The sequence below is a fragment of the Diceros bicornis genome, chromosome 34 (assembly GCF_020826845.1).
Source record: "Diceros bicornis minor isolate mBicDic1 chromosome 34, mDicBic1.mat.cur, whole genome shotgun sequence".
In the NCBI taxonomy this organism is placed as follows: Eukaryota; Metazoa; Chordata; class Mammalia; order Perissodactyla; family Rhinocerotidae; genus Diceros; species Diceros bicornis.
In genome coordinates, this window is record NC_080773.1 from 6,929,866 (window position 1) to 6,957,860 (window position 27,995).

The following is a 27,995-nucleotide window of genomic DNA, read 5'->3' on the forward strand; positions in this document are numbered from 1 at the left end:
GGGTGCCCCCTGGGCGCTGCGCCGCCTCCGCACTCGCTGCTGCCGGGGGAAGGGGTTTATGGCAGCGCGTCTGCCCAGCCACGTGGCGCCTCGAGCGTTCTATATCGGGACCGCGGGGACAGCGGGGCTCCCTTAGGGCCTCGTGGGCCCTCAGGTCACTCCTGCTTCTACCCTCCTACTGCCCCTTACGACTTTGTGCGCTGAAGCCCAATGCCGCCTGGATGCTGACTAGAGGTGTGCCTGCCCGAGAATCGAGGGGCAGCGCACGTCCAGACCCCCTCCCGGAGGGTGGCCTTCCAAAGTCTGGCAAGGCGCCACAGCCCGCCCAGGAGTCCTCAAGGAGGCGCAGCGCAGAAGCAGGGCCCGGGAAGGCCGAGCTTCCACTTTGCTGTGGTCACAGCAAAGAAGCAGCTTCCTCTGGGGAACGCATCCTGTGCTTTAATCAAGTTCCTATTCAACTATTCCCAATGATTAATGGCCCAACTGCTTCGTTTTTTGGTCCAGAGCTCACACACACGGTATTTTTAGCTTGATGCTTTTGGACTGGGGGTAAAAGATTCGTGAAATAAAGAACCTGTGTGAACAGGGAAGCTGCTCTCCGGGCCAGACGCAGGACCCGTTTTTACACCACGACCTGTGGACACCTGGAGGGAAACCCAAAGCAGGAGTGGGATTTTCATTTTTTCGGCAATGCTAAAAGTAGCGGCCTGTCCTAGTGTAGGAACAAAGAAAAAGGCAACTGAAGGTGTCCTGTTCCTAGCTGTACACCTGGTCTCCCGCCCAGGGTTCCTGTTTACTGTGCAGGCGGCAGCAACGTCTCCTCTTAGGATCTAAGGAAACCGCAGGGCTGGGGAGCACTGGAACAAGGCCTTGCCAATAGTGTGTGTGGGGGCGAGAGAGGCACCAAGTGGCGCCCACACCCAGGGCTGCAGGTCCTCCCCCAGTGGAACCAGAATTTTCCCCGAGAGGCCTGCTCTGTGCAAGGTGCTCAGTGCCCAGAGACGAGTGAGAAGCGGCCCCTGCCCTCTTGGAGCTCTGGGCACAGTCGGGGAGGCAGACAAGTCATCACACGACGCCTGCTGGGAGACAAGGGCCTCCTCGCAGAGGAGGTGGCACCGAAAGAGCAGGGGATGGGACTGGGCAATTCCTCCATGAACTCATCAAACGTCTGTTAGGAGACGCGCATGGGGATGAAGGATGGATGTGTTATGATAAAGGGACATCCTGGCCTGGTGAATGTGGGGCTCGAGAGGAAAGACCAACTAATTTTGTCTGGGGAGGTGCTGGGGGCTCAGTTGTGTCCTGGGGGCTAAACTGAAGCCTTATCCCCCAACATGACTATTCCTGAGATGGGTTTTTATTTTTTTATTTTTATTTATTTATTTTTTTTTTTTGTGAGGAGATCAGCCCTGAGCTAACATCTGCCAATCCTCCTCCTTTTTTGCTGAGGAAGACGGCCCTGGGCTAACATCGGTGCCTATCTTCCTCCACTTTATATGGGACGCCGCCACAGCATGGCTTACCAAGCAGTGCGTCGGTGCACGCCCGGGATCCGAACCAGCGAACCCCGGGCCGCCGCAGCGGAGCGCGCGCACTTAACCGCTTGCGCCACCGGGCCGGCCCCCTGAGATGGGTTTTTTAGAAGGTAATTAAGGTTAAATGAGGTGGTAAAGGTGGGGTCCTAATCTGATAGGATTGGTGGCCTTATGAAAAAAGGAGGCGAGAAAGAGCTCTGTCTCAGCCATGTGAGGAGACAGAGAAGGTGGCATGTGCAAGCCAAGGAGAGAGTCCTCACTAGACCTAACCATGCTTCCACCTTGACCTCAGACTTCCAGCCTCCAGACTTTGAGAAAGTTAATTTCTTGGCTTAAGCCACCCAGTCTGTGGTGTTTTGTTACGGCAGCCCGAGCTGACTAAGACAGGATGTCAGAGAGGACTGCCTGCGGGAGTGGACCTTTGTCTTGCACCTTGAAGGATGAGCAGGACTTTGCTAGAAGAATAAGCAGACGGAACGGCAGGTGCAAAGGTGGAGAGGCTGCGAGTGCCTGGCATGTTCTGGTGACAAAGGACAAGACGTTTGACGAGCTGGAGTGTGGAGATTGCTGGGGAGGGGCCTAGGTAAGGCTGGATCCCAGACAGGGCTGGGTTCACTGCCAAGGCCATTCCAGGTGAAGGAGAGAGCCTGTTTCACAGGCTTTTGCCATCCAGCTTTCACAGGGGAGCACTATGATCCAATTTGGGTTCCTGAAAGGCCACTCTGGTAGGAGCTGGAGAGGGGAGGTTTGACCAGCTGAAAACCAATGGAGACCTGAGGCCCCTGGGGGGAATAGAGGGCAGGGATGGATTTGAAGGAGATGTCAGGACCTGGAGTCTGGGCAGGGGCTGAATGCCTGGCTTCTGGCTGGGGTTACCATCCTCCATCATATGTAATGCAGGGAAAATAGAGGGCCCCTCTAAGCCCCTGGGGGCCATGGAGTCTCACCACCCACAGGAAACCTGCCTGCCTGCTTTTCAGTCTGGAGGAGAGGACCATGGCTCAGGAACAGCCGCCAAGATCCACCTGCCACCTTCTAGTTTTTCCTTCAAGGTCTAAGAGAACACCTTGGGATGAGGAGGAAGTGGTTTAGAGGGCAAGTAGTGGTCTGTGGGTGGGCTGCCCAGAGATGAGCGGATGTCTAGGGGCCTGAGCTGGTAGAGTCCTGGAGCTGTCTGAGCCCTGAAGCAAGAATTGGCCGCAGAACCTGGGTGAGACCCCAGGGTTGGTAGAGCCACTTCCCATGGGAGGCGCCCACGGCTGGAAGGGGACGGTGGCCTGATAGGACGCGTGGGCTGTCAGCATTTGGCTGGAATCACCTGGGAGGGAGATGGCTCTGTGGCTGGTGCTCAACTGAGACAGAGCCAGTAATAAGAGAAGCTCGTAAATCCTCTCTCTGACCACCTTTACGATCCTTCTTCCTCGTCTTAATTGATGGCACTTGGCAGTCCCTGGGGAGAGCTCTCCATACACTCTGGCCTCAATGTGCTCAGCAGGCGGGGCCATGGGGCAGGGGACTCCAGCTCCGACAGGCTTCCAGCTCCTCGGGCCCGACTTCTGCCACTGCAGGGGCCAGGGGAGAGAGGGAAGAGGCATGCGCTGGCTCTGGCTCCACTTTTTACAAAGGAGAAAATCAGCAACAGAAGTGAAAATGCATTTCGTAGGACAGGTCAGAAGAGGAGGCTGCGGAGTTGGGTGAGGGCCGGCCCCGTGGGAGTCGGTGAGCGGGGCTCTCCCCTCCATGAATTGTGGTCCTGAGTTCCGGGTGCTCCAGGAGGGAGCCTGGTTCAGAGTCATTCACAGCGCTAACCGTTTTGAGAAGACCAACAGAGCCTTAGGAAGTTTTTTTCACTTTGACTCAACCTTCCTAATGCAATGCACGCAATAGAATTAGTATGTAAGTTTGAAAATCAATCAACTTTTGAAGAGCAAAACTGGAACGAACCCTTCCGATTTAGTTTTCTAACTTTAGCTAAAGCTAAATGGATGTAAGATTGGTCACTCCAAAGCAGGACTAGTTAAGATAATTAATAAGGACTAATTAAGATAAGATAAAAGTCAAGAACTACATTTTTCAGGCACAGTTTGCACTCTGCCTGGGCGCCTGAGTATCTAATACAGTATGTCTAATTCAGTGACTCAAGAAAATACCCTCAAAGACCTTCCTAAAACTTAGACAAACAAAACAAAACACGAGTTACTTTTTACTACAAATGCACTGGCTAATGAGTTTTATGCTTTAGATATTGACAGGCAGAGCATGCGATCGCAATGGACGGTCAACCAAGAGTCTACTGTTTCTTAGCATCAGGCTCCGCATACTTGAGGAAGCCATTCTCATTACCCATTAGATTACACCAGGAGGCCCGGTGGTGTGGGGGGGTTCCTCAGACCTGGAGAAACCCCTGCTTCATCATTTACTAGCTGGGTGACCTTGAACAAGTTACTGAATTTCCCTGAGCCTCTGTTTTCTTTTCTGTAAGTTGGGGAAATAATTCATTGTAATCCATTCTCAGCTTGTTCTAGGGCAAAGCACCTAGATGGCAGGCAGAACTTTACAAGGCGTAATTAATTCCGTCATTATGAGCTAGAAAAGATTTAACTTTAAAATCTCAACCACGGATACTCAGGTCCATAAAAAATCTACAGTGTCAGATTCATGAGAGTCAGCCGATTCCAGTTTTCTCTTAATTTTCATTTATTACAATGTGTGTGTGGTTTATTTTGTTGCTTTTATTTATTTATTTAGTGAGGAAGACTAGCCCTGAGCTAATATCTGATGCCAATCCTCCTCTTTTTGCTGAGGAAGACTGGCCCTGGGCTAACATCTCTGCCCAACTTCCTCTACTTTATATGGGATGCTGCCACAGCATGGCTTGACGAGCGGTGCGTCGGTGCGTGCCCCGGATCCTAACCCGCGAACTCCGGGCCACCCCAGCAGAATGCACGCACTTAACCACTACGCCAGGGGCTGGCCCCTATTTTTTAAATTTTATTTGCTTGAAACTGCTAGCGGATAAACAGTAGCAGGCAGCAAAGATTTCGGAAAAAGAAAATTGAGTCAAAATTTAAAATTCAGAAAATTCTATCCAGTATCTTAATTTCGTTTAGCAAATTAGGAAAAGTTTTTTATTCTCTTTTGGTAGAGAACTCCTTTGGTAGATGATGGACCCCAGAACTGCCTATCCAGCATTTGGGGAGCACTGCTGAAAGCAAGCAGTGGACGTGGGCAGGCCCATCCCACGTTTTTGTGGGATCCAGGACAGGAATACAAATGGCAGTCCCCATACCATCTGTTTAAATGTTAAAAGTTATTGATCAAATGAAGAAACTGTTCGATAAAATATGTTCTACCTTCCTGCCTGGACAAATACATTTTTGTTGTGTCCTAGAAGGCCAGATTTAAATTTAGAATTTGGCTCTGGAACATGGTGGCACCAGGAGAGCCAGCCACCCCCTTCTCTTCCCGTTCTTTGTTCCATCCCCCACCAGAAGGGTCCTTAGTTGCGTAGGTGTAAATTCCCAGCACAGGGCTCAAATGCTGCCCATACCCGCTAAAAATTGCCCCCCTCCCGTCACCCTTTAGACCTAGGGGTTTGCACACTGCCGAGCTCATGGTGAAGTGTCCCGGGTAGGCTCTGGGTGTTTGGACAGGAAATTCCTTGGCCCAGTAGGCTCCTCACCACGAGGGAAGGGAGCAGCCGGAGGACAGCATGAGTGGGCCCTCTAAGGTAGGGGCCCAGCTCAGGGGCCCTCACATCTGAGTCTAAGGGTGGAACTGAGGGGGCTGCCGGGCAGGGTCTCAACACCCTGGGGGGGCCAGCACTCATTCAGTGCAAGCAGGAGAGCAGTGACACCACTGCTACCGGCCACGTCTGGAGGCCCCTGGCCCTGCTTCTGTTGGAGGATGTATCAGTCAGCAATCATTCCAAACCTATATCCCCAGTGCATTTCTCTCCATCTCATCACGGACATCCTGGTTCCACCCGCCACGCTCTCTCACCTGGACCACCGTAGCAGCCTCTACCTGCTCTCCCTGCCCTCTTTGCCTCCTTGTCCCCCAGCTCTCCCCACAAGGCAGCCTGAGTTACCCATTAAACACACACTGGGATCATGTCTCTCCCCTACTTCAACCTCCCGTGCCCGCCCATCGCGTGTGGAAGACATACAGTGCCTCCAGCCGGCCGCGAGGCTGTGCCTAATTTGGCCCTCACCTCTCCTTACACCTCAGACTCTTCTTGGCTCCCTACCATGCTCTTGGCCAAGCCCAGCGCCTCCCAGCCTCAGGGCGCTGCACTTTGCTCGCTGGCTCCCTGGAATGTTCTTCCCAGATGTTGGCAGGACTCCTTCCTTCCTGTCATTCGAGTCTCACCTTCTGTTCCTCTCAGGTAAGGGTTGCACGCTGGCTCCCCTCCCCCTCACTCCTGAGGCCATTGTGTGTTTTCTTCTCCTCCTAGTGCTCCCTGGAAAACAGTCTTGTTTACTTATTTTACTTGTTCCCTGTCTGGCTTCCCCACTAGAATGCCAGTTCCACAAAGACAGGACTTTGTCCTCTTCTGCCTATTTCCAGAGCTAGAACAGGCCTTGGCATATGGTAGAGCCTCAAATATTTGTTGAATGAACACAGAATGGATTCTATTCAAGAAAACTGCTCCCCAGCCACCCTCCCAGAACTCAACTGTTCCTGAGCCTAGGAGGGCTGCTTGAGGGTGGCCCCAAAGGATGCTGGGAAGGCCCGACCCCCTGAGTCAGGGCTCCCCAGGGCAGACCCATCTGGAGCCTCCTGAAGCTGTGCCAGGCAACACTGCCAGGGCCTGGAGAGCCTGCACAGTGCCTGTGGGCTAACTTGGAAGAAGACCCCCTCAGGCCAATGTGGCCCCCAGGGGCTTGGTTGAGCAGAAAGTGCCTTTGTTAGGAGGAAAAAGGGCCCCTTTCTCTGGAGGTATACAGCCCAGCCAGGACACAGGGCTCCATGAGTGGAGGCCTCCTGAACTGGGCTCGTTTGTATAACACAAACTTCTCAGCCTGCAAGACAGCCCTGAAGCGCCCCCTCCACCTTGGCTCCAGAGCACCCCCTATCTGTAGGGCACTGCAGGCAGGGTGCCCCAGAAGAGCAAGACTCCAATCCGTGGACATGACACCAGATCCACCGGGGAGGCAGGGGCTGCTCCAGCCTGTGGTCCTGACAGAACCTCACCGTTCAAGAGACGGGGTGCGATTCCTGCAAGCCCACTTCTGCGCACTCACCTTTTTGACTCCCTTCTTTCTCCTTGCTGATTCCAAGGATTTATGCCTCAAGGTGCCTCTTTAAAAAAAAGAAAATCTTCAATAAGGTGAGAAGCTAAATCGTTTGAAAATCAAGAGTGTTGAGGTGCTGGCTCACGAAGGCCTCAATTCTAGCCTCTTTCCTTGTAATTATTCTGAGCTCCCCCAAGTCTAAGCCCCTCAACACTGTTTAAAAGACATCCCCCAAGTGCAGACATTGAAGCTGCAGGAGAACGGAGCTGCACACAGTGGGCTACTTGATGTTTCCAAAGGCCTTGTCCACTCTAGCCCATTCCTTGAGGCTGGATTACTCTGGTCCTGCTACGGTCCTTGGTGATATATTGTCAGCTTATAGAGTGAAAAAACCGAATTGCAAAGGTTACCATTCTTGACATCTAGGATTAATCCTTAACTGAAAAAAAGCAAGTTGCTGAACAGCATGTAGCTTCCACTTTTTGGGGAAAATATTATTTACATATATATATTGTTGGTGTATAGAGAGAAGTTAGGAGGCATACACAGCAAACTTTTAACAGTGGGGCTGCCGTGGTAGGAAGGGAGATCACTTGTACTTTTTAACTTATATATATTGGACTTTTTAAACAGATAAGTATGTATTTATTTCTTTTATAAACTATAAAAATGTTTTAAGTCACCTTAATTTTACAGTTTTGCAAACTATAAAAATGCTATAAAGTCACCCTAACTTACTATACAAGTATGCAATGTCATAACGGATGGCATAGTTTTGTAAATGACTTCAAAATGCTTTTTAATGACCATATTTTCCAAATAAAAAAATCTGGAAAGCTCTAAGAATGAATTGTTTTCTGATTTGTGTATTTAAGTTCTACATTTAGTTCTACATTTATCATCATCTTTATTTTAAATGAGAAAAGCTCATGTATTTATATATAAAGAACTTCTACACATCAATATGGAAAAGAATCACAATCCAAAAAAAAGGGCACATACAGAGAGTTTATTGAAAAAAAAACAGTAAATGCAAATGGATTTTAAACATGTTTAAAAGTGCTAACACTCTGAATAAAAGATATATATATTAAAACCACACCATTTGGACAGGTAAAGATGAAACGCTTGATAAGGTGCTGTCGTGAGAAATGGGTAGGGCAAAGTGGTAGGATTATATATTGATACAGCCTCTTTGGAGGACAATTTAACAATATGTACCTAATTTGAAAGTGTCATTTACCTTTCACCTAGCAGTTTCGCTTATAGAAATTTAATACCATAAACTTTCATATGTACACAAAGAGGTATATGCATGGATATTGAGCAAAATATTATTTATAATTGCTAAAGACTGGAGACAACTGAATGTCTGTCTATTAATAGAAGACTGGTTAAATAACCACGGTTTAGCTGGTTGATAATCCTCTGTATCTCTGTTAAAAAAGAGAAAGAAAATCTGTATGGACACATATGGAAAGAGCCAAATTCATTTCTATATGTATATAAAATACACATACACATATGTATATGAATATATACATATATACACACAGTGCAGAAAATGCGTAGAATATGCTTCCATTAGTGTAAAAAGAAGGGGAAGTCTACATATATGCTTATCTCTTTCTAGAACATCTCAGGAAGGACACAGAAGCAGAGAAACTACAGAGGGACTTGCAAATGGGTGAGAAATTTTTATTATACATTAATACATATAAAAGAATTAAACAATAATTAAATAATAAGGAATTGAAATTGCTCCCAAAATTCCAAAATATAATTACTGAGTATGCTCTGAAAGCACTAGCCTTAGGATAATGAGAAAGGAGTTTAGTTTAGTTTTTATATAATTGAACTGAACTAAATGACCATAAAAGCCCAAATGGTATTTTATTTTCATTGTTGTCCCCAAGAAAATCTATAAACCACTCAGTGACAGTAAAACTCTTTTATACAACCTGAGCCCATCTCTTTCAAATATGGAATTGAGTTTCCCGGCCATGTTGATTTAGCAGGTCAGGGACTGCGGGTGGGGCAGGATTGTCCCTTCCCATCCCTCCAATTGGTTTTGCTTCTATCTTTTTCAGTCAAAATTCCAAAGGTCACTTGGAAAGCACATAACCCACTAAGCTGTCCAGACACTCCCTTTTGGCTAGATAACCCCCATGGCCCAGATCCCAATGCAGGGTCCTGGGAGCTGGGGGAGCGCTGTAATAAATCCTCATCTACTTGGCCAACAATTGGCGGTAACACTGAACAAATCGAGAGTTTCAACAAATATATCTTTAGAATCCAGTTTTTATTATAACTGATTAGAAAATCTAGCTTACATTCTAAATGCAATCATTTTATCATAGTCAAGGTACAATAACAGTTAAACAAAAACCAGCATGAGTCATGCTCCTATAAAACTGTCTGCTTACAGAGTTTGGCTTTTCTCTAAATGAGGGAAACTCGAAGTCAGGCAGCATAGGAAGGCCTCCTACTGGGAGAAATGATTACAAGAAAGCAGGTCACACGGGATCTGCCCAATGGCTCACTGACATGGAATGTGCACATCGATTGAATTCTTTGGTTGCCCAGCACCATCTGAACACCCTTCCAATGTCCGGGGATGTCCCACCTCCTCACACAGAAGCCAGAAATGCTCTCTCGCAGCCTCCCTCACAGCTGGAATGAGGCATGTGAGGAAGGATCTGACAACACACACGCTGGTGAGAGCCACCGGGGCATGAGTGAGACAGGCAAAGGAGCAGAGGCTGTAGGACTTCACTCCGGGGTGGGCAGTCAAGAGGCAGCCAGTGTCTGGGGTGCCAAGCGCATTATAAGCGGCCACACATCCACCATACTGGCTCCTCTGGCCCTCCTAGAGACGCTGCCAACTTCCTAACATCCTCTTGAACTCTTCTTTAACTCCATTCTCTTTAGCTAGTCAGAGTGGATTCTGTTGGTTATGCCCAGCTGGGATGCTGGGATAAGCCCCTCACTTGGATGACTAACGAAGATTGGGCCAAGGTCAAAGTCACGGATGACTCCTTCCATCTTCTCCCTCCAGCTATGGCTTTGGTCCTGGTACCTTGTCCTCTTTGTAAGCTGTGTCTCATAACCAGAGTAAGAAAGAAAACGGACATCTGAGTGACTCTTATGCACAGTGACTTTGATAAGTGGCTTAACCTCTCTTGCTCAGTTTTCTCCTCTCTAAAATGGGGATGATAAAGCCATTTGCCCCATAGAAGAGCTGTGAGGATTAAATAAAATAACCCATTAATAGTGCTTAGATAAGTGTTGAGGATTAGCTCTCCCAGTAAGGAAACAAAATAAGACTAATGTGAAGAGTTAGAAAATTCCTTATTATATGGGATAAAAATAAAAATCCCTTTAAGAACGAGACCAGGGATTCCTAGCCATTTTTTTTTTTTCTGGCCATAGACTTCTTTAAAATCAATCAACAAAAATCCAGTGATACCTCCAACTATAAACTCTAGACAAAATCTAAAAATCGACTACCTGAAGACACTGGAGAATGAAAAAAAGCAGGCAGATGCTGGAGGGAAGCTGACACTTGGGAGAGAAGGACACCACAGAGTGAGTGTCTTTCTTTTTAACCAGCATTTAGTCTGGAGGCAAGATTCAGTCTGTGCACGTAGGGCAGCTAAAATTCTGATTAAAAACTTGCAATATTATTGGCTTGATGAACCAGGGGACACAGTTTAGGGCAACCACAGTCACTGGAAACCACAAGAAAAGAGAGAGGGGGAGCCCGAAGTGCATACACTCTGCTCACATCTCTGGGTGACCCCTAAACTGCGCATGCATAAGACAGACACCAAGCAGCCACTTAAGGCTAAAAGAATTGAACTTAAATTTCAACTGCCACCCACCACAGGGGAGACAAAGTTTGCACTGTGAGTTCAGTCAAGTTAACTGCAGGCTAAAATCCAAATCAATTTTCTTCAGAGGAACAAAACAGAATCATTCATAACGTCCAGGATATAACCAAAATTCCCCGACATACCAAAAAACAAGAAAACCTTGCCCATTCTAAGAAAAAAGCCAATGGAGATCAACTTTAAGACGATTCAGATACCGGAAGAGCAGACAAGAATTTTAAGGTGGCTGTTATAACTATGCTCAAGGATATAAAGAAAATATGTTTGCCATAAATAAAATAATAGAAAATCTCAGCATAAGAGAAATTATAAAAAAGAACCAAGTGGAAATTCTAAAAATGAAAAAGTTAATATTAGACATGAAAAATTCAATATCAGAAATAAAAAAAATTCACTGGATGGCCTTAAGAGCAGAGGAGGGATGACAGAAGAAAGATTCAGTGAAATTAAGACAGATCGATAGAAATGATCCATTCTGAAGAACATTAAAAAAACAAAAGACTGAAAGAAATGAGCAGTGCCTCAAGGATCTGTGGGACAATAGCAAAAGGTTTAACATACAGTAATTTGAGTCTTAGAAGGTAAGGAGAGCAAAAATGGGACGGAAAGTGTTTTAAGAAATGGCTAAATTTGGTAAAGGCATAAACTTACAGATTCAGATAGCTCAGGGAGGGGCCGGCCCCGTGGCTTAGCGGTTAAGTGCGCGCGCTCCGCTGCTGGCGGCCCGGGGTTCGGATCCCGGGCGCACACGCCACACCGCTTCTCTGGCCACGCTGAGGCCGCGTCCCACGTACAGCAACTGGAAGGATGTGCAACTATGACATACAACTATCTACTGGGGCTTTGGGGGAAAAAGAAATTAAAAAAAAAAAGAAAGCTCAGGGAACTCCCACACAGGATTTTGAAAACAACAACAACATATCTAGGGACAGTATAGTTAAATTGCCGAAAACTAGATAAAAAAAAAAAGTCTTGAAAGCAGTCAGACAAAATGACACATTGCATACAGGCAACAAAGATTCTAATGACCTGGGACATAGAAGTGGAACAACACCTTTAAAGTACTGGGAGAGAGCTATTGGGTCAAGATGGCGGCGTAAGCAGACTCGGAACTCACCTCCTCCCGTGGACACAGCCAATTTACAACGACTCGTGGAAAAATTACCCCTGAGACAGAACTGAAAACTGGATGAGAGGAACTCCTGCAACAACTGACAATCCTAACTGAGGTGGAAGAGGCAGAGACTCCCTTCTGGAGAGGAAAAACGCCGCCTTCACAAGCCGCCAGCGTCACGGCCGCCGGGAGCAGCTCACAGGTACGCACCCTCCCTGGAGGCCCGGGGCCCTGAGCCGGGAGCGCCCCCGCTGTGGGCATATTGTGGATCCAGCACAATCGAGACGAGTGGCATAATATCTGACAGTGCCTGCTACTAAAACACTGGGGAGCACCCCCAGAAAACCCGGTTCACAGAGAAACTAAAACCGACTCTTAAAGGGCCCATGCGCAAACTCACCCGTTTCAGAAAGCATCTTAAAATCACCAGAAAGAAAGGTGCACAGTGCTGTGGTAAAAAGAGACTCACCTAATAGGCTCTGAGTGCATCTGGGTGAGGGGTGAGACCTCTCCAGGGACTGCGACATTGGCGGCAGCCATTGTTGTGGCCTGGTGTGGGCGTGCTGACACAGATGCCATTGGAGTTCTCCCTGAGGCCTGCTAGCTCAGGTCTGCCCCACTCGCTAGAGCACCGATTTAATCCAGCTCAGCCAGGGCAGACAGCCCACCCTAGAGACTGGCCCCACCCAACAACAAGCCCTCAGGCAACGTGTGGGCCTGCATAGATTGGTGACTGGATTCTCTGCAGCCTGGCAACTGAGCCGACTTTAGTGGGGCAGGGTGTCCACCAGGAGCAGGTGGAGAGTGTGGGGCAGTGGCGGAGTGTGTGGGGCTCCCGCCGTGGAGAGACTGGGTCCGCTTCGGGAGGTCGGGGCGCTCACACGGGGCAGGACTGTATTGACTGTGTGTGTGGACCTGTGGGCGGCAGGGCTTGTCAGCTGCAGAAGACTTGTGCTTCTCAAAGACCCACATAGGGGGTTTGCCCCACCTTCCAAAGCCTGAAACAATTGGGTGCTCTTGTGCCTGAGGCCAGCCCCACCCAGCTGCAATCCTCAGAGAGCTGACAAGAGACCTAGTAGGCTAGAGGTTTACAGTAATTGTAAGGCCCTGAGCCTAACAACCTGCCACACTGGGGGCCTACTCACTTAAAAGAAATACTGCAACACAAATGTGGTATTAGAACTTTCAGCCAACTGTGCTGGGGCTCCCCACACCTCATAAAGAGACTGAAGGGCCCACAACAACTACAAGCAGCTGAGCATTACAACAGCTGGCCAGGAGCATAACTCAGCCTCCCTGGGCGCCTACAGGGAGAGCAAACAGGCCACAACAGAAGGACACATGTAGCCCACATAGTGGTCACCCCTGGAACATTGAGAACTGAGGGAAGCACACTGGAAGCCTCCTAAGGCATCACTTGTATAAGGTCACCTATCTAAGAGCAGGAGACATAGCTGACCTACCTAATACGTAGACACAAGCACAGGGAAAGAGGCAAAATGAGGAGGCAAAGGAATACATTCCAAGTAAGGGAACAGAACAAAACCCCAGAAAAGGAACTAAGTGAAACAGAAATGAGCAACCTACCCAACAGAGAGTTCAAACTAAGAGTGTTAAGGATGCTCACTGATGTGGGGAGAAGAATAGATGAACTCAGTGAGAATGTCAACAAAGAAATGGAAGATATAAAAAAGAACCAATCAGAAATGAAGAATACAATACTGGAAATGAAAAATTCGTTAGAGGGACTCAAAAGCAGAGTAGAGGATACAGAAGAACAGATCTGTGAGCTGGACGAAAGACTAGAAGAAATTACCCAAGGTGAACAGGTAAAAGAGAAAAGAATTAAAAAGAGTGAGGACAGTCTAAGGGACCTCTGGGACAACATCAAGCACACTAACATCCGTGTTATAAGTGTCCCGGAAGGAGAAGAGCGAGACAAGGGGGCAGAGAATCTATTTCAAGAAATAATAGATGAAAACTTCCCTAACCTAAGGAAGGAAACAGACATCCAGGTACAGGAAGCACAGAGAGCCCCAAACAAGATAAACCCAAAGAGGCCCACACCAAGACACATCATAATCAAAATGTCCAGAAATAAAGATAAAGAGAGAATCCTAAAAGCTGCAAGAGAATGTCAAGTTACATACAAAGGAAACCCCATAAGGCTATCAGCTGACTTCTCAGCAGAAACCTTACAGGCTAGAAGAGAATGGCACGATATATTTAAAGTGGTAAAAGGAAAAAACTTACAGCCAAGAATACTCTACCCAGCAAGGTTATCATTCAAAATGGAAGGAGAGATCAAAAATTTCCCAGACAAGCAAAAATTGAAGGAGTTTGTCACCAAGAAACCAGTGCTACAAGAAATGTTAAAAGGACTGATTTAAGGGGAAAAGAGAAGACCACAAATAGGAAAAATTATCTATTTCCATGATAAGAGGGTAATGGATACAAAAGCACAAAAAAGAGGTTAGATATGATATCAAAAACATAAAAGGAGGGAGGAGGGGAGTTAAAGAGTAGAGCTTTCAGACAGAGGTCAAACTAAAGTGACCATCAATTCTGTATAGAAGAAGAAAGGAACAGAGAAGGACTACTAAAACACTGAGAAAAAAAAAAAGTTAAAAAATGGCAGTAAGTACATACTTATCAATAGCTACTTTAAACGTCAATGGACTAAATGCTCCAATTAAAAGGCATAGGGTGGCTGACTGGATAAAAAAACAAGACCCACATATATGCTGCATACAAGAGACATACTTCAGACCTAAAGACACTCACAAACTGAAAGTGAAGGGATGGAAAAAGACACTCCACACAAATGGCAATGAAAAGAAAGCTGGGGAAGCAGTACTCATATCAGACAAAATAGACTTTAAAACAAAAACTGTAAAAAGAGACAAAGAAGGGCATTACATAATGATCAAGGGAACAATCCAACAAGAGGATATAACACTTGTAAATATCTATGCACCCAATGTAGGGTGCACCTAAATATATAAAGCAATTATTAACAGACATAAAAACAGAAATAGACAGTAACACAATAATAGTAGGGGACTTTAACACTCCACTTACACCAACAGATAGATCATCCAAACAGAAGATCAATAAGGAAACATTGGCCTTAAACGACACACTAGAACAGATGGACCTAGTAGATATATACAGAGCATTCCATCCAAAAACCGAAGAATACACGTTCTTTTCAAAGGCACATGGAACATTCTCCAGGATTGATCACATATTAGGCCACAAAACAAGTCTCCATAAATTTAAGAAGATTGAAATAATACCAACCATCTTTTCTGACCACAACGGTATGAAACTAGAAATCAACTATAGGAAGAAAATCAGAAAAGGCACAAATACGTGGAGATTAAACAAAATGCTACTGAACAACGAGTGGGTTAACGAAGAAATCAAAGAAGAAATCAAAAAATACCTGGAGACAAATGAAAATGAAAATACTACATGCCAGAATTTATGGGATACAGCAAAAGCAGTTCTAAGAGGGAAGTTTATAGCGATACAGGCCGTTCTCAACAAACAAGAAAAATCTCAAATAAACAATCTAACGATGCACCTAAAGGAACTGGAAAAAGAAGAACAAACAAAGCCCAAAATCAGTAGAAGAAGGGAAATAATAAAAATTAGAGCAGAAATAAATGAAATAGAGACCAAAAAAACAATAGAAAAAATTAATAAAACCAAGAGCTGGTTCTTTGAAAAGATCAACAAAATTGACAAACCTTTAGTTAGAATCACCAAGAAAAAAAGAGAGAAGGCACAAATAAGTAAAATCAGAAATGAAAGAGGAGAGGTTACAACAGACACCTCAGAAATACAAAAGATTATAAGAGAATACTATGAAAAGCTATATGCCAACAAATTTGACAATCTGGAAGAAATGGATAAATTCTTAGAATCATACAACCTTCCAAAACTGGAACAAGAAGAAGTAGAGAATTTGAATAGACCAATCACCAGTAAGGAGATCGAAACAATAATCACAAACCTCCCCCAAAATAAAAGTCCAGGACCAGACGGCTTCCCTGGTGAATTCTACCAAACATTCAAAGAAGACTTAATACCTATCCTTCTCAAACTCTTCCAAAAAATTGAGGAGGGGGGGAGGCTCCCTAACTCATTCTACAAAGCTGACATTACCCAGATACCAAAACCAGACAAGGACAATGCAAAAAAAGATAATTACAGGCCAATATCACTGATGAACATCGATGCAAAAATCCTCAACAAAATACTAGCAAATCGCATACAACAATACGTTAAAAAGATTATATACCATGATCAAGTGGGATTTATTCCAAGGATGCGGGGATGGTTTAACATTCGCAAATCAATCGACGTAATACACCACATTAATAAAATGAAGAATAAAAATCACATGATCATCTCAATAGATGCAGAGAAAGCATTTGACAAGATACAGCATCCATTTATGATAAAAACTCTGAATAAAATGGGTATAGAAGGAAAGTACCTCAACATAATAAAGACCATATATGAGAAACCCACAGCTAATATTATCCTCACTGGTGAAAAACTGAAAGCTATCCCTCTAAGAACAGGAACCAGACAAGGATGCCCACTGTCACCACTCCTATTTAACATAGTACTGGAAGTCCTAGCCAGAGCAATCAGGCAAGAGAAAGAAATAAAAGGGATCCAAATTGGAAAGGAAGAAGTGAAACTGTCACTATTTGCAGATGACATGATTTTATATATAGAAAACCCTAAAGAATCCACCAGAAAACTTTTAGAAGTAATAAACGAATATGGTAAAGTTGCAGGATACAAAATCAACATACAAAAATCAGTTGCATTTCTGTACACTAACAACGAAGTAGCAGAAAGAGAAATTAAGAATACCATCCCATTTACAATTGCAACAAAAAGAATAAAATACCTAGGAATAAACTTAACCAAAGAGGTGAAAGATCTGTACACCGAAAACTATAAAACATTTCTGAAAGAAATTGAAGAAGACACAAAGAAATGGAAAGATATTCCGTGCTCTTGGATTGGAAGAATTAACATAGTTAAGATGTCCATACTTCCTAAAGCCATCTATAGATTCAATGCAATCCCTATCAAAGTTCCAACAACATTTTTCACAGAAATAGAACAAAGAATCCTAAAATTTATATGGAACAACAAAAGACCCCGAATAGCTAAAGGAATCCTGAGAAAAAAGAACAAAGCTGGAGGTATCACACTCCCTGATTTCAAAATATACTACAAAGCTATAGTAACCAAAACAGCATGGTACTGGCACAAAAACAGACACACAGATCAATGGAATAGAATCGAAAGCCCAGAAATAAACCCACACATCTATGGACAGCTAATCTTTGACAAAGGAGCCAAGAACATACAATGGAGAAAAGAAAGTCTCTTCAAGAAATGGTGTTGGGAAAACTGGATAGCCACATGCAAAAAAATGAAAGTAGACCCTTACCTTACACCATACACAAAAACTAACTCCAAATGGATTAAAGACTTGAATGTAAGACCTGAAACTATGAAGCTTCCAGAAGAAAACATAGGCAGTACGCTCTTCGACATCAGTCTTAGCAACATATTTTCAAGCACCAGGTCTGATCGGGCAAGAGAAACCACAGAAAAAATAAACAAATGGGACTACATCAAACTAAAAAGCTTCTGCACAGCAAAGGAAACCATCAACAAAACGAAAAGACAACCTAACAATCGGGAGAAGATATTTGCAAACCATACATCTGATAAGGGCTTAATCTCCAAAATATATAAAGTACTCATGCATCTCAACAACAAAAAAACTACCAACCCAATTAAAAAATGGGCAAAAGACCTGAACAGAGATTTCTCCAAAGAAGATATACAGATGGCCAACAGACACATGAAAAGATGTTCAAAATCACTAGCTATCAGGGAAATGCAAATCAAAACTACAATGAGATATCACCTCACGCCCGTCAGAATGGCTATAATTAACAAGACAGGAAACAACATGTGTTGGAGAGGATGTGGAGAGAAGGGAACTCTCATACACTGCTGGTGGAGGTGCAAACTGGTGCAGCCACTATGGAAAACTGTATGGAGATTCCTCAAAAAATCAAGGTTAGAACTACCATAGGATCCAGCTATTCCACTGTTGGGTATTTATCTAAAGAACTTGAAAACACCACTTTGTAAAGGTACATGCACCCCTGTGTTCATTGCAGCGTTATTCACAATAGCCAAGACTTGGAAGCAACCTAACTGCCCATCAAGGGACGAATGGATAAAGAAGATGTGGTCTATATACACAATGGAATACTACTCAGCCATAAGAAACGATGAAATCCAGCCATTTGTGACAACATGGATGGACATTGAGGGTATAATGCAAAGTGAAGTAAGTCAAAGGGAGAAGGTCAAATACCGTATGATTTCCTTCATTAAGTAGTAGATAATAATAACAATAAACAAACACATAGGGACAGAGATTGGATTGGTGGTTGCCGGGGGGCAGGGAGGGAGGGGGTGAAGGGGATGGTTCGGTACATGTGTGTGGTGATCGGTTGTAGTTGGTGTTTTGGTGGTGAACATGATGTAATCTGTGCAGAAGTGGAGGTGTAGTGATGTACACCTGAAATTTTTACAATGTTGTAAACCAATGTTACTGCAATAAACAAAAAATTTAAAAATAAATAAATAAATAAATAAAGTATTGGGAGAAAAAAATTGTCAACCCAGAACTCTGTATCTAGTGAATATATCCTTCAGGAATAAAGGTGAAATACAGATCTTTTTAGATTAAAGAAAAGCTAAGAGAATTTGTCAGCAGCAGACGTGCATGACAAAAAATGCTAAAGGAAGTTCTTCAGGTTGAAAGGAAATGATACCACATGAAAATTCAGATCTATAGGATGAAATGAAGATCATTGGAAATGGTAAATATGTGGATAACTATAAAAGGTTATTTTCGTCTTCTTAATTTCTTTAAAATACGAATAATTGTTTAAAGCAAAAAATTATAACATGGTATTATGTGGTTTATAATGTATGTGGATGTAATAATTATAACAACTATAGAACAAAGGACGGGATATAAAGGTTGCAAGCTTTCCACATTGTACGTGAAGTGGTGCAATATAAACTCTTAGCAGACTATGAAAAATTAAGGATATATATTGTAATCCTAGAGCAATAGCCAAAAAATAAGTCAAAGAGATATAGCTACAAAACCAATAGACAAGTTAAAATGAAATTCTAAAACATATTCAGTTAATTGAAAGGAAGAAAGAGAAACAAAGGAAAAAATAGAAGGGACAAACAGAAAACAAATAATAAAATTATAGCCTTAAATCTAACTATATAAATAATTATATTAAATAAAAAGGACTAGCATTCTAATTAAAAGGCAGAAGTTGTCAGAATGGATAAAAATGCAAGGCCCAATTATATGCTGTCTATAAGAAATGTGCTTTAAATATAAAGACTCAAATAGGTTGAAAGTCAATGGATGAGAAAAGATATATCATGTTAACCTTAACCATAAAAGGGCTAGAGTGGCTGTGAAAATATGAATAAAATAGTATTCAAGGCAAAGAGTATTACCAGAAAAGGGGGACGTCTAATAACAATAAAAAGTCAATACATTATGAAGATATGACAATCACGTACGTGTATGCACCTAATAGTAGAGCTTCAAAGTGAAAATTCGTAGAACAAAAGGATGTGACTGAAGGTTGAGAGTAGGAGATTTATTTTTTATTTCAGTTTTATATACTTCTTACAGTTTAAATTTTAATACCAAGTGCCTGTTCTATCATCATCATCATCAACGACAACAATAAAAGAGTGGAAATGATATTTGAGCCAAGTTGTGAAAGATAAATCAGAATTTTCCAGAGAGATGAGAAGGGAAGACATTCCAAAGGTGACATGTGTGCCAGTGCAGGGAGGCATAAAAATGCCTAGTATGTTCTGTGACTGTAGATTTTTGGCATGTTTGAAGTATAGGAGTGGGTTTGTATCACCAAGGAGGGATGGGAGATAAGCAACAGGTGAGTAGAAGCTAGACTTGGAAGAGACTTATAAGTATGCTAAGAAATTTGAACTTTATCTTGACGGCCGTCGATAGTCATTGAAGTGTTTTTCAAAAGGAGGAGACAGGATCATGTTTGGGCTTTAGAGAGATGATCCTGACTTCAAGTTGGAGGATGGTTTAGAGGAGACCAGAGTAAAGGCAGTGACTTCTGGAAGATGCTTCAGTTGTGCAGTTATGAAATGAAATGCTGGATGGCCTGAACTGGAAGGGTAGAACCCAGGTGGAAAGGGAAGCATGGTGTTGAAAGGTTCCATAGGAAACGATATAGTAAGAATCTGGCAATTCTGGATCCAGATGATGGCACACACTGATGTCTATTAACTCCCGAAGGTGAGTGTTATGAAACCACTTGGTGAGTGCTACTTTTTTCCCACAAAATAATAATAACATAATAAAATCTACCATTTTAAAAGTTCATTTTATTCAATGCAATCCCTATCATAATCTCAACTGGCTTCTTTCTAGAAATTGATATGCTGATCCTAAAATTCATTTGAAACTCAAGGACTCCAGAATAGCCAAAACAATTTTGAAAAGAACAACAATGTTTGGAGGACTTACACTTTGTGATTTCAAAACTTACTGCAAAGCAAAAGTAATCAAGACAGTGTGTGCTACTGGCATAAGGACAGACATTATAAATGAATAGAATAGAATTGAGAGCCCAGAAATAAACCATATATCTATGGTAAATCTATGATTTTTTGACTAGGGTGTCAAGACTGTTCAGTCAGGGAAAGAACAGCCTCTGCAACAAATGGTGCTGGGACAGCTGGAGATCTATATGCAAAAGAATGAAGTTGGACCCTTATCTCACACCATATACAAACACTAGCTCAAAATGGACCAAATACCTAAATGTAAGCAAAAACTATAAAACTTTAGAAGAAAACATAAAAGTAAATTTTCATGACATTGGATTGGGCAATGATTTCTTAGATATGACACCAAAAGCACAAGCAACAAAAGAAAAAATTGATAAATGTGACTTCATCAAGATTAAAAACTTTTGTGCTTCAAATGACACGATTGAGAAAGTGAAAGGACAACCTACACAATGGGAGAAAATGTGTGCAAATCGTATATCTGATAAGGGACATGTATCTAGAATATATAAAGAACTCTCACAACTCAACAATAAAATTAATCCAATTAAAAAATAGACTAAAGATCTGAACAAACATTTCTCCAAAGAAGATATACAAATGGCCAATAAGTGCATGAAAAGATGCTGAACATCATTAATTATCAGAGAAATACAAATCAAAACCTCAGTGAGATACCACGTCACATGCACTAGAATGGCTGTAATCAAAAAGACCGATAATTAACGTTGGATAGGCTGTGGAGAAATTGGAACGCTCATACACTGCTGGTGGGAATGTAAAATGGTGCAGCTGCTTTGGAAAACAGCCTGGAGTTCATCAAAAAGTTAAACATAGTCTACCATTTGACCCAGCAATTCCAAACTTTGGTATATACCTAAGAGAAATGAAAACCTATGTCCACACGAAAACTTGTACATGAACATATTTATAGTAGCTTTATAATAGCCAAAAGGTAGAACCAACCTAAATGCCCACCACCTGCTGAATGGATAAACAAAATGTAGTATATCCATACAGTGGAATATTATTTGGCCATAAAAAGGAATGAAGTATTGAAACATGCTACAATACAGATGAACCTTGAAAAAATTATGCTAAGTGAAAGGAGCCAGTTACAAAAGACGACATATTATATGATTCCATTTACTTGAAGTGTCCAGACTAGGCAAATCTATAGAGACAGAAAGTAGATTCATGGTTGCCTAGGACCAGGAGCATTAGAGGATTCGAGGGGGTTGAAGCTAAAGGGCACATTGCTTTTTTTTGAGGCTGAAGAAAATGTTCCAGAATTGATTGTGGTGATGGTTGTACAATTCTGTGAGTATACTAAAAATCATTACATTATGCATTTTAAATGGGTGAATTGTACGGTATGGGAATTCTATCTCAATAAAGCTGTTACCAAGAAAATTGCAAAACAACAAGAAAGGTTACTTTATTTTTAATTTTTAAAATTATACAGCTAATCTATGTATATTTTACTTTTAAGAAATCCAAAATATAACAGGGTGTAGAGGAAAACAAGTTTAAATTACTACCTTATCCCAAACCTCTAATCCTACAGCAGTTCTGAGAGGAAGTCACTGTTTTCAGTTCAATGCAAATCTTTCTTCACATTTTTCTTTACATATGTATAAACATAAACAAGATGTAGATACATAATTTAGTTCTGTAATTTAAAAAATAAGATGGTTCATGCTGTATGTATTGCTCTGTTGCTTGCTTTTTTCATCTAACATTGTGTTTTGGAAATCGTTCCATATCATTATGTATAGATCTTCCTTTTTTTTTTTTTTTAATAATTTTTATTTATTTATTTTTTTCCCCAAAGCCCCAGTAGATAGTTGTATGTCATAGCTGCACATCCTTCTAGTGGCTGTATGTGGGACGCAGCCTCAGCATGGCCGGAGAAGCAGTGCGTCCCTGCGCGCCCGGGATTCGAACCCGGGGTGCCAGCAGCGGAGTACACGCACTTAACCACTAAGCCACGGGGCCGGCCCAAGATCTTCCTTTTAATAAATACTGCATAGTATTTACATAGTATTGCATTAGTAAAGACGTATATAGGCCGAATACTTAATAGTGGAATTGTTGGGTCAAAGGGTATGGGGCTTAAAATTTGACAGATACTGCAAATTGTCCTCTAAAAAGGCTGTACAGTTTCACACACCCACCAAGGGTGAATACCTTTCCCTACATCCACGCAAACATTGGATGTAGTACTTCTAAAGTACTTCAAAATGTTGTTTGTTTGATATCTCATTGTTGTTTTACCTTCTATTTTCCTGATTATCTAATGAATTTGATTCGGTTACTGAATTTGAAATTCTCTGATGTTTCCACCCTGAGTTATTTTTCTTAGGATATCTGGTATATTTTTTTACATCCCTTTAAAAAATTTTTTTTATCCTTTTTATTTGTCCTTGGATTTCGTTTTGCCCATATCTTTTGTGAATAGCAAATAGCTAGATTTTCTTGATTGTAGTTCTGATAGATTTGCCTGATCTGAGAGCTGGAATGAGGGGAACTTTCAAAACTTAACAAAGAGTTTCTTAATGAGAAATCACTAAGACTAATATTGTTTAAAAGTGTCTCTGTATGGCTGTGTATTATCTTTGTTTAGTATATTATCATGCTTTGCTGTAGAATTAAAATTTTAAAGTTTGTTTATACAGTACATTTTAAATTTTTTCATAAAGTATTTCACTTGCTTATTATGATAGTTTTAAAACATGTCCATGAATTCTTTGCCCTTTCTCTCACAAAAGGTGGACCCTAATTCTCCTCCCCTGGAGTATGAACCAGCCTTCATGACTTACCTCTAACAAACAGAAAGAAGGGATGCTCTGTGACGTCCAGCTTCCACTGGGCTCTTTTTCTGTTGGGACCACTTGCCTTTGGAACCCAGCTACCATGTTGTGAGGAAGCCCAGGCCACATGGAGAGGCCCAGCTTCAATCCACAGGAAGCCCAGCCCACATGGAGAAGAATCGAGCCAACAGCCCCCAGTCAACGGCCAGCACCAACTGCCAGACTCTTGAGTCTTCCAACTGAGGCCCCGACAGCAGGAACACAGACAGGCCACCTCCACTGTATCTCATCCCAATTGCTGCTCCATAGAATCTGAGAAAAATAAATAGTTGTTTAGGTCACTAAGTCTTGGAGTAATTTATTATGCAATCATAGTAACTAGTATATTTATTAATAAAGACAGTTTTAGAGGTGTTCCTCCACACCTTCCAACTGGGATGGAAAAGAGAAGAAAACCTTGCTCAGAAGGTTTCTTATGTTTTTCTAGTAACTCATTCTTCCACTTTCCTCAGCGAGATATGTTTAGAAGTGTTTATACCATCTTTCTTTGGGGTTTTCTATTTCTATTTCTGAATAGAATTATTTCTTTTTTTTGTCTTTCTTTTTTTAAATTTTTAAATCTGTTACTTTCTTTGAATTGATAGGGTTTTCTTTGTTCCATTCTTTTCCCTCTGGGAATTACATGTCATCTATTCTTCTAGGATTATGATCACATTTTTCACACACATTTTTCTGTCAATATCTAGATGTAATCAGTACCTATTTCCTCCCCTGAACGAGACTAAGAACTTACTGGCCTTTCAATTCCCTCCTCCCTCTCTTTCCCATGTCTCAGGTTTACATCATTTGAATTTGAGTTTCAGACTGCCTTTAAAAAAATGGCCAGCAATGATTTATACCTAATTGTAAATGCACCCTCTACTCCTGTTTCTTTGCTTGTCACTGTTTTCAGTATCACATGTCTTTCTGGTGGATTCCTTCTCTGACTTGCTGGAATTCATCTTCTAGTAAATTATTCAGGGATGTCTAGGAGTGTAAACTTCAGGAATCTTTGGATGACTGAAAATGTCTTTATTTTGTGCTTTCCATTGAAATGCTACTCTGACTGGGTATGGAGTTCTGGGTTCAAAAATTAAATTTCTTTCAGAACTATCTATACGGTATCCCACTATCTTATAGCATCCAGTGTTGTCAATGAGAGAGATACGATGCTAATATGATTATCATTCCTTTGTGGGTAATCTGGTTCTCTCAATCTGTCTCTCTCTCTGTTTTGGAGGGTTTTCTCTTTATTTTTGGTATTTTGAAATTTCATGAGATGAGCTTTTCCTTCATTCTTCTTAGCAATCTAAGGACTATTTTCTTCCTTCCATTCTGTAAATATTTCTCTCTCAGTCTCTCTCTTCATTCCTCTCCAGCTTCCCTTCCTGCCTTTTAACTTTCCCAGCGCCCCAACTCTACTCCCACCAGACAGGATCCCTCTCACCTTCCTACCACCTAATCTACAGGCCTTCTACACCTGCACCCATCTTCTCCTTTGTCCCTTCTATTGTGACAAAGGAGGTGACCTCCCCCCGCCCCAGGTCAAGCCCTTTCCTCAGGCTCTGCACCCATTCCTCTCACCTTCTCAGGGGCCCCACCCCATCACCATCCCGTCATGCTCCAGTATCCCCCACTTAAGAAAACAAACCCCCTGTCTCTTGAATCCATACCCTTTCCACCCACCTCCCTATTTCTCAACTCTTTATTCACCTACAAGTTTCTGGACAGAGTTGTCTCCACATGCCATCTCCACATTCTCACCTTTCCAACTCAGTCCAGTCTACTCCCTGTGACCGAGGACATTGCTGAAACTGCTCTTGGTAAGGTGCCTACGAGGCTCCCAGATTCAACAGTCACCCCTCAGTCCTCACCTCATTTTCCTTCAGCAGCGTTTCACGCTCTCTCCTTGTTGGAATACTTTCTTCTCTTGGCTTCAACCTGCTGCTTCTCAGTCTCCTTTATAGCCTCCTCCTCTCTCAGATTCAGGTCTCAGCCATCTTTTCTCTCTCCACACTTTCTTCCTGGGGAATCTCATCCTCTCCCCTGGTGTTAAATACCATCTATTTGCTGTTTAGTTCCAAATTTGTGTCTCCAGCCCAGATACCAAGTCTGAGCTGCATCCTCTAACATCTCACCTCTCCATCTGGTTGTTTCACAGGTATCTCAGAGTTGACAAGTCTAAGACTGAATCTTGTCTTCCCTCTGAAGTCTGCTCCTCCTATCCAGTTATTTAAGCCAGAATCCTAGGAGTCGATCTCTACATCTCTTTTTCTTTCACTACTTCATGTCTAATCTTTTAGCAAAATCTATTGGCTGTATTAACCTTTCATTATGGCTCAAAATGTATCCACCAACCTCTCCTGTACCCACTACTAGTACCCTAGTCCAAGCCACTACTGTCTCTTACCCAGACCACAATAATATCCTCCTAATTGGACTCCTTGCTTCCAGTCCTGCTCCCTTACAAGGCATTTTCCATCCAGCAGCTACAGTACCCTTTCAAAAACATAATCCAGATCGTACTTTCCCTTTGCACCTAAAATAAACCCTACAAGGCCCTGCGTGGTCCAGCTTCTGCTCCATCTCTTCTATTACATCTTGTGCCATTCTCCAGCCCTGTCCCCCACACCTTCATTCTTTCAGGGCCTCTGGCCTTTCACTTCCAGCCTTTCACAGCAGCAAAGACACTTACACATCATTCCATTTTACAGGGAATTAACCAGTTGAGGAGGAGATGGAAGATAACACAAGGTGCCCAAGGAGGCAGCAAATTGGATGTGTTCTCTTGTGACGTGAAGGATACTTAGTTTTCTGACTCAGGACTAAAGAGGGCTGATAGATCTGCGGTGGGAAAGTACATGCAATACCCATGGCGGATGAACGGTTAAAACCCTCAATACATAAAGATTCTCAACTTAGAAAGAAAAACATAAGCAATCCAATAGAAAAATGAGAAAGGGACTTAGTAGATTTTTCACAGGAAGAGAAATTCAAAGAGCCAATAAACGTGAAGAAACTGAGGTACCTTTCTTTTGTTAAAAAACTCATCAGATTGGTAAAAATGAAAGAGCGGCTGGTAAAGACACATGAAATAAGACACCCTTGTACACTGTTGGTAGAAACATAAATTGCAGCAATGCATTGAGGAAGCAGTCCGGCAATGACTATTAAAATACATGTTCCCCTTGCCCCAGAAATGACACTACTGGGAATCTATCTCACAGACACAGTAAAAATGATCAGCCTATAAGTATATTTACCCCAAGATGGCATTTTAGCACTGTTTGCAATGGTGAAAGTCAGAGGGGAGATCAGAAAAAGATTGTAACAAAATGGAAAACTCATGATATCATGTTAAGTAAAATAGGAAGATACAGAATTCTGTTGGTATTACTGCAAATCTGTAAACATGGACTGAGCATATGGACAAGGACCAGAGGATGTCACAGATGTATAGAAATATTGATTTAAATAGCTGAAGGGATTGTGAAGAATTTTTGCCTTGAATTTTGGTGCTATTTTAACATCGTTTTGCCAATAATGTAACTTTTGAAAAGCACATATGGTGAGTTCTGGAAGTGCCGATTGTCTGCGGGATGGACGTCAATTCACCTTGAAGGCCATTTTAAGGTTTTCTGACTACTCTTCTGGAAACCAGGAGTCCCGGATGGCGATGGGGCTTCCTCAGCTGTAGAGCAGGGGTGTGGGTGGGCTTGGGGCTTGGGAGAGCTGGAGGCGGGTGCGGAGGAGGAGAGGGGTGAGGGTGGAGACTAGAAGGGAGCGTCGGTGGTGAGGACGTTGCTGCCACACTCTATAGATAAGGCTGGGGAGATCAGATTGGGGGGGAGGAGCCTGAGGGGAGGAGGCAGATTCAGACAGCAATTCAGAAGAACAACCACAGACTGAGTAAGTGAAGAGGAGAAGGAGGGAAGGTCATTCCAGAGGGCAGGAGGGGCAGCATGGCAGCCACTCACCTGGGCAGGGGAAGCGATGGGGGTCAGGGAAATTTTTTAAAGAGGTGAGGGAGGGCAGGAAGAGTATAAATTTGATTTCAGACACGCTGAATTTGAATTTTGAAGGTTTTCTGAAATCAATTGAGAATAGGGAAATGTTCTCTTTGAATGACAAGTTTTAAAAAAATATATATCAAACAAGCCAGAGACTGAATGTTGTTCTGTTATTTGATTGATCTGTAGAAAGACTGAACTTTCCCTCCAATAAGACAAACTACTTTCAGCAGAGGGATTGCCAAAAATAGCACTTCCTCACTTTCTGGTAAAACTATTCCTCATTTTGTATAGCTTTATCTTAATACTTTTTGTCTAATAGTAGACCCAGATTCTCCTTTTTAAGTCTTTGCAATATTGCTGGTATGTTTACCCTACTTAAAATACCCTTTTCTTCAAAAAAGAATTCCCTCACTGGTTTTTACTCATCATGAATTTGTACACAGTGGACATCAATCACCCAAACTGCCCCTTGGAGCTTCAGTCTTTGCTGTGGACCAATTCCTCCATTCTTTTAATAACTCTGGTTCCTCTTTGTACTCCGCCAGCCTTTTTCTACGTACTTGTGGTAGAAAGCAGCCCTAGCGAAGCAGAGTTTTCTGGGTGTGGCTCCACTGTACTTCCCTCATCTGGGCAGCCTGGCTCTCG